We start from the raw sequence: 7629 nt of genomic DNA, 5'->3' as shown, positions 1-7629 counted from the left end.
CAAAATTGTCAACTCAATGTTTGTTTTTAAGAGGAAGAATAAGTAATCCAGAGTCCAGAGAGCTACTTAAAGGAGCCACTGATAAAAACATAAGCTTCAGAACACTTACTTCAGACTGTATATTTTCTGGAGCTGTCTACACCTATTATGTTACATCAGGATCTTCCCATTACTTATATTTATAGGATTTGTCCACATTGGGAGTCATCACATGACATAAAAGTATTTATTAAAAACTAAAAACGTTCTTGTATTTTTCACATTTACAGGGTTTGACCCAGTGTGCATTCTTATATATGGGCCAATTGAAGACTTCTGCACATTGCTCATATTCAGAGGTTTCTTCCCTCAGTGTTCTGTTATGGCTTTGAATTGAACTGCCACAATTAAAGGCTTTCCCACACACTTAACATTTATATCAGTTCTCTCCACAATGCATTCTCATGTGTGCTAGAAAGGTTGTGTGGTAATGAAAGTTTTCCCACATTCTTTATTCAGGGTTTCTCTCCAGTGTGTGTACTTTCATGTATCTGAAATAAACTGCAATGAACAAAGGCTTCCCCATGCACCTTAGGTTTATAAGGTCCGTCTCCAGTGTGCAGTATCATGTTTTTGAACACTTGAACAAGAATTGAAGGCTTCCTCACATTCCTTAAATTCATATGGTTTCTCTCAAATGAATCCTTTCATGTTTTCGAACAGAACTGGAACGAGTGAAGGCTTTCCCACATTCTTTACACTCATAGGGTTTTTCCCCAGTGTGTGTCCTTTCATGTTTTCGAACGTAACTGGAACAACTGAAGGCTTTACCACATTGTTTACATTCATAGGGTTTCTCTCCAGTGTGAGTCCTTTCATGACTTTGAAATGAACTCGGAAAACCAAAGGCTTTCCCACATACCCTACATTTATAAGGACCATCTCTAGTGTGTATCATCATGTGTCTTTGAACACTTTTGAGACGAACGAATGTTTTCCCACATTCCTTACATTCATAGGGCTTCTCTTTCTCTCCACTATGCGTGCCTTCATGATATCGCAGAGAACTAGAAGAACTGAAGGCTTTACCACATGGCTTACACTCATAGGGCTTCTCTCCAGTGTGTGTTCTTTTATGACTTTGAAATGAACTGGGAAAACCAAAAGCTTTCCCACACACCTCACATTTATAAGGGCCATCTCTAGTGTGTGTTATCATGTGCATTTGAACGCTTCTGGGAGAAATGAAGGCTTTCCCACATTCCTTACATTCATAGGGCTTCTCTCCAGTGTGAGTTCTTTCATGTGTTCGAATGGAACTGAGAAAACTAAAGGCTTTACCACATTCCTTACATTTATAGGGCTTCTCTCCAGTGTGAGTTCTTTCATGTACTTGAATAGAACTGGAACAACTGAATGCCTTATCACATTCCTTACATTCACAGGGTTTCTCTCCAGTGTGAGTTCTTTCATGTCCTTGAAATGCACTGGGAGTATCAAAGACTTTGCCACACACTTTACATTTGTAAGGTCCATCTCCAATGTGTGTTATCATGTGACTTTGAACATTTTTGAGACAAACGAATGCTTTTCCACATTCCTTACATTCATAGGGCTTCTCTCCACTGTGAGTGCTTTCATGGTATCGAAGGAAACTAGAACAACCAAAGGCTTTATCACACTGCTTACACTCATAGGGTTTCTCACCAGTATGAGTTCTTTCATGTAATTGAAAGAAACTGTGATAAGCAAAGGCTTTCCCACACACCTTACATTTATAAGGTGCCTCTCTTGTGTGCAGTATCATGTGTCTTTGAATGCTTTTGAGAGAAATGAAGGTTTTCCCACACTGCTTACAATCATAGAGTTTCTCTTCAGTGTGAGTTCGTTCATGTATTTGAAAAGAGTGGTGACAAATGAAGGTTTTCCCACATTCTTTACATTTATGTAGATTCTCACCATATTCCTGACACTCATATGGTTTGTGTCCAGTGTGAACTGTGATGTGCCCATTAAGGGATGAAGGACACATGAAAATATCTTTGCACACACTGCTTTCACTTGGTTTTACTCCAGGAGGAGTTTTCTTGTTCAGATGACAATCTGGAACCCGGCCGAAGATTTCTCCACACTGACTACCTTCTGCATTTTCACAGACTCTCTCTACCACATAATTGCTGTAAAATATGAGAAGCACATCATTAAAAATTTATTTATTAATGATTTTATATTTATTAGTAGGTACTGGGCTTACATTTTTAACATTATCAGAGAAAGTGTAGGCTTTATGCCCTGGCTGAATTCTTTGAACATGAATGGATTGAATGCTCTGCAAGATGACCCTATCACACCATAACCAAATTAGTGATATTCACATGGGATTCCTTAATATTGTCTCCAAGGAAACTATTTTGCCACCATTGACTATGTATGTCACAGTTAAGTATAATATTTCCTGGGAGAATTTTCTAAAACTAAATTTAAAGTTGGGTTCTTTTCTTTTTTTTTTTTTCAAAATTTCCTGTCATACCACGATTTTCTCCAGGGACATTGCTTTCTCTTGTGAGTGCATATTACCTTAGGTTCATCCTGGGATTATTGTACTGATCTACAATGCTCTGGTCTTCCAATTCTTTTCCTAAAATGTAGACCCAGAAAAATAATTACAAATTATTACACAATTAAAGAAAAATTATTAGATTGTAAGTTTGTGGTATAGTGTGACCATGCTTGATTTATTCAACAAAGCATTCCTTTCTGTGTTGCAAATCATACAACAGCACTAAAAAGAAACACTTTTCTCTCCTTGATTAAGTGAAAGAATGTTGTCATCCTTACCTATAGAAAGCAGGTTCCTGAAGGTTTCCAGCATCACATCTCTGTAGAGATTCTTCTGGGAAGGATCCAGCAAAGCCCATTCCTCCAAAGTAAAGTTCACGATCACATCCTCAAAGGTCACTGAGTCCTGAAACACCCCACATGTATAGAGGGAGAAGTTTGAGACTGACAGCACTGGGGATCTACACTCCATTCCTAAGAAGTTCACATGATGTGATCTCGAAACATTTATTCTGTGACCTGGACATCAGACTATTACTCTGTCTATAATCACTTCCTCCCACACAGCAATCCTAATGCTAGAACTGAATTATGGGGTAAAGCAACAGCAGAACAGGAACATGCCTCTCATTTTTGAGTCTAGAGAGTTACATGTACTGCTGAGTCACCCCTACTGTCTCTTTGTACAGTGGATCTACACCACCTGTCATAAAGTCCTTTTACCTAGTGTGCAGAAGAAAGTTAACATTAGCAGCCCTGAGGCTACGTATCCTTAGAAATGCTTGTTCACAAAGTTTGATCATTGATGGTATCTGGGATCTGCATGTTGGGAGGGACCCTACCAATATAACTGATAAGATAATCATCACTCATTAGAACAGAAACCCATGAACACAAACCTCTGTGAGAAGCAGGACCAGGGTAGGAAAACTTAACCTGTAATTGATGAATTACTGAAGACTGAGTGTGAACAAGTAAGAGAGGTAAAAATTCCATGGGCTCAAACTTAGGGTCTCCCCATTAATTTGGGAGATTTACCTCCAGGAACCCCACCAGTTCTCACAGGAAAGCTTCCAGCAGGAAAAGGTAAAAAGTAGCCAGTTTGATATGTGCATACAGAAATCTATTCTTCTCAACATAAGTGGTAAGAATGAGAAGTACTCATGAAAGTCACAACCCAGACACACAGCTTCTTAAATGAGACCAAGTCATAGTGACACCCCTTTGTCCCACACCTCACTGCCACGTATAACGATGGCAGAACACGAATGAATGTGCTGCATGCCTCACAACTTATTTAAGAGTTCTCTAGCAGTCCACCAACAAACTGAATAACACTGATGAAGTTAATAAATTCCTAGAAACACATCATCTACCAACACTGAGTCATGAAGAAATAGAAAACCTGTGCAGACTTATGACAAATGTCCCTAATGAACTTCTGTTAATGGAATGTACCCCCCAAAATCACTGAAGCTTAATCCCCACTGTAACTGTTAAGAAGTTGGGAAATACAATTATCTTCATTGAAAGATGGGGTCTTGAGGAGGTAATAGGATTGTAAGGACTATGCCTTTGTGAACTGATTGATCTATTCATCGAGTAAGGAGTGGTTCTGATAGCTTTGAAAGGAGAGCAACTGAGAAACTTAGCTCTCTCTCTCTTGCTCTGCCATTTTTCCTTATGCTGCAGTGCTATGGGGTCTCCAGGAGAAAAAGGCCCTCACTGGATGTGTTCCCTGGACTTCAGACTTCCCAGCATCCAGCCTCCAGAATGGTATGCAATAAATTCTATATTTAATATCACGAATAGATTAATGCCGTTCCTGTGGAGTAAGAGAGCTCTCCCTGGTATAGATAGGTCTCCGAGAGAGCTGGCTGTTAAAAGCAGTCTGGCACCTCCCCTCCTTTTCTCACCATGTCATCTTCTTGCATCCACAGAGTGCCACTTTCCACCATGAGTGGAAGAAGCCTGAGTCCCATGTCTGTTGCAGGTACCCCAGAATCATGAGCCAAATGAACCTCTTTTCTTTTTAAATCACCCAAGTCTCAGGTATTCTGTTATAGAACACAAAATACAACTGTTTATTGATCTGTGGAAAACTGAAAAAAAATTAAAATATGGGAGCACTTTCAAATGTAGCATGGAGACAAATCACACGAACAAGAAAACAAAACCACAGCCTAGACACCTTCACTGCTTAATTCTATCACATTTAACAAATTAATACCAGTTCCTCACAGACTCTTTCAAATCACAGAACAGGAGTGAACACTTTCCAATTCATTCTATGAGGCCAGTTTTAGACTGATAAAAATATCAGACTAAGAGATCACAATAAAAAAAAAAATACACAGGAATTTTTTATAAATGTGGATGCAAAAATCCTCAACAAACTAGTAAAAGCCTGGTATCAGACACAGATATAAAAGCATTATATATCACCACCAGGTAGGTTTTATTCCAGGTATAAAAGGTTGTTTTAACACTCCCAAAGTCAATTAGTGTAATACATCATATCATTAGAAAAAGAACAAGAAATCACAGAAAATCTCCACAGATACAAAAAAGACATGACAAAATTCAACAATGTGCCAAAGAAGAAAACACAAAGCAAATTATGAACAGAAGGGAACTTCCTCAAGCTGACAAAGGTCATTTGCGAAAAATGCACAGTTAAGAGCATACGTAAAGGTGATAGACAGGATTCTTTCCCCATTTAGAAGGCATAATGAAAGCAAGAATGAACGAACATTCTTCCTATTTTTAATGAGCACTGTATCAAATATATTACCCAAGGCAATTAGGATAGGAAAAAATAAAAGACATCCACATTGGACAAGAAGTAAAACTATCTCAATTTACGTGTAATATGATATTGAATATAGAAAATCCTAAGGAATCCACTAAAAATCTAATAGAATACATCAATTTAAACAAGTTTGGAGGTACAAAATTAATATAGTAGCACCCCCCACCCCCTTATTCCTTGTGGATGCATTCCAAGACCCCCAGTAAACTGAGGATAGTACCAAATGCTATATATATATTTTTTCTATACATGCATATCTATGATAAAGTTTAATTTATAAGTCAGGCACAGTAAGAGATTAACAATAATAACTAATAATAAAATAGGACAAATTTAACAATATAATGTAATAAAAGTGATGTGACGTGCTCTCTGTCAAAATATCTTATTGTACTGTAGCTCTTAACAACCGCAGCATATAATTTTATTTCTTTCCTTATTAGGTGAGAACTTTCACCTTTTCACTTAAAACATTTTACTGCTTCTACTCTTATACACTGGAACTGTTCCTTGAGCACAGTCACCAACATACTGCAAGTCCATCTGAGAACTGAGACAGCTGCTAAGTGACTAAAGAGTGTGTAGGGCATACAGTGTAGATGTGCTGGATGAAGGGATCAAGTGAGATGGCTGGAGATTTCATCATGCTATGCTGAATGGCACATAACTTAAAACATATATTGTTTATTTCTGGAATTTTCCATTTACTATTTTCAAACCATGGTTGACTACATGTAACTGAAACTGTGCAAAGTCAAACTTTGAATGAGGGGGAATTGCTTATACAAAACCAATTGTATGTATATACACATGAAATATTTGAAAATGCAACTAAGAAAACAAATATATTTACAATAGCATCCAAAATATAGTCATGTGTGGCTTAATGGCAGGGAGATGGCCTGAGAAATGCATCATTAGGTGATTTTGTGGTTGAGCAAAAATCAGAGTGTACTTACAGAAACTTATGGGACCACCATTATATATGCCATCCATTGCTGATCCAAAGGTCCTCATGCAGTACATGACTACACACAGAAATTAAAATTTTTAAAGAATGTAAAACTTATACTCTGAAAATTATAAAACTCATTGAAAAAAAAAAACTGAAAAAACCCTAAATAAATGGAAAAACTATGCCATTTTCATGGATCAGATGGCTTAATATTATGAGGATGGCAATACCCCCAAAATGCTATTCAATGCAATCCCTATCAGAAGAAGGGGTGACTACCTTGTAGTAATGGAAAAGCTGATTCTAAAATTCATATGGAACCACAAGAGACTAAGAATACCAGAACTATCTTGAAAGAGAGTAAAGTAGGGCTTACACTTCATAATTTCAAAATTTTCTACAAAGCAGCAATAATCAAGTGTAACAATGACACAAAGAGTTATTCAGATCTGTGAAATATAACTGAGAGTCCAGGGGGAGAAAGGTCAGCAAAATAGTAGAGTAGGCCACTCCAAACATTCATGCCTCCAAACATTCAACCCTTGACAGAAGCACAGACAAACAAGCAGAACTGTCAGAACAACTTCGTCAAAATTCACAAAAACTGTCAAAAGTTAACAGCCAGCATGTGAATGCAGAGTCAAGAAAAACGCAAGTGAAATATGATAGGAAAGGCTTGGGAAGTTTTTACTTTCCTTGCCCCAATCCCTCTCCAACTCAGTGCCAGACTTCAAGACAGGCTCAGCCCCTGTTCTCAGTGTGGGACACTGGTCACTGGTTCCAGAGGGAGTACAGCAGATCTTATTTGCAAATTATTCTTTCTTTATGTTTCAGTCAGTCTGGGAGCTATAAGAAGGTCTGACACAAGTCTCTCTTCTCCATTTTGTCTAAAGCAGAAGTCAATCAGAGTGGAAAATTGGCAGGAATTGCTTGAAAATGTTGTAAATGAAGGATGAGCCAGCAGCTGCCTGGAACAACTGTTCACAGTTGAGACATATAATAGACCACTTAAAAACTGGGAGGAAAAGCTGGAGAGAAATTTTTCCACAGAAATAAGGGTATTCAAAAGCACCAAAGTATACTGGAAATGAAGAAAGACTCATGTATGTCCAGAAAAAAACCACATTTTCAGAAAACTCCTGAGGAGACCCTAATTTTCAGTACTGGCTGATTTCTAGGCTCAGTGTAGCAGGAACTGAAGGATGAGGCAGAGTTTTAAACAGCCTGGTTAAGTGTTAAAGGAATGCTCCAGCACATAGTCAGCTGCAAAGACAGGAAGAGGTGAGGTTTTTGTTTCTTTCCCTTTCTTTTCTTGCTCCTGGCA

At 38.0% G+C, this 7629-nt stretch overlaps 1 pseudogene; it reads right to left on the bottom strand.

Annotated features, from left to right (window-relative positions):
- Positions 1-484: 484 nt before the first annotated feature.
- On the bottom strand, positions 485-4530 carry LOC134387867 (zinc finger protein 627-like; annotated as a pseudogene).
- Between the last annotated feature and the right edge of the window lie 3099 nt (positions 4531-7629).

This window comes from Cynocephalus volans, chromosome 10 (assembly GCF_027409185.1).
Source record: "Cynocephalus volans isolate mCynVol1 chromosome 10, mCynVol1.pri, whole genome shotgun sequence".
NCBI classification, from domain to species: Eukaryota; Metazoa; Chordata; class Mammalia; order Dermoptera; family Cynocephalidae; genus Cynocephalus; species Cynocephalus volans.
This window is presented reverse-complemented; position numbering and strand designations above follow the sequence as displayed.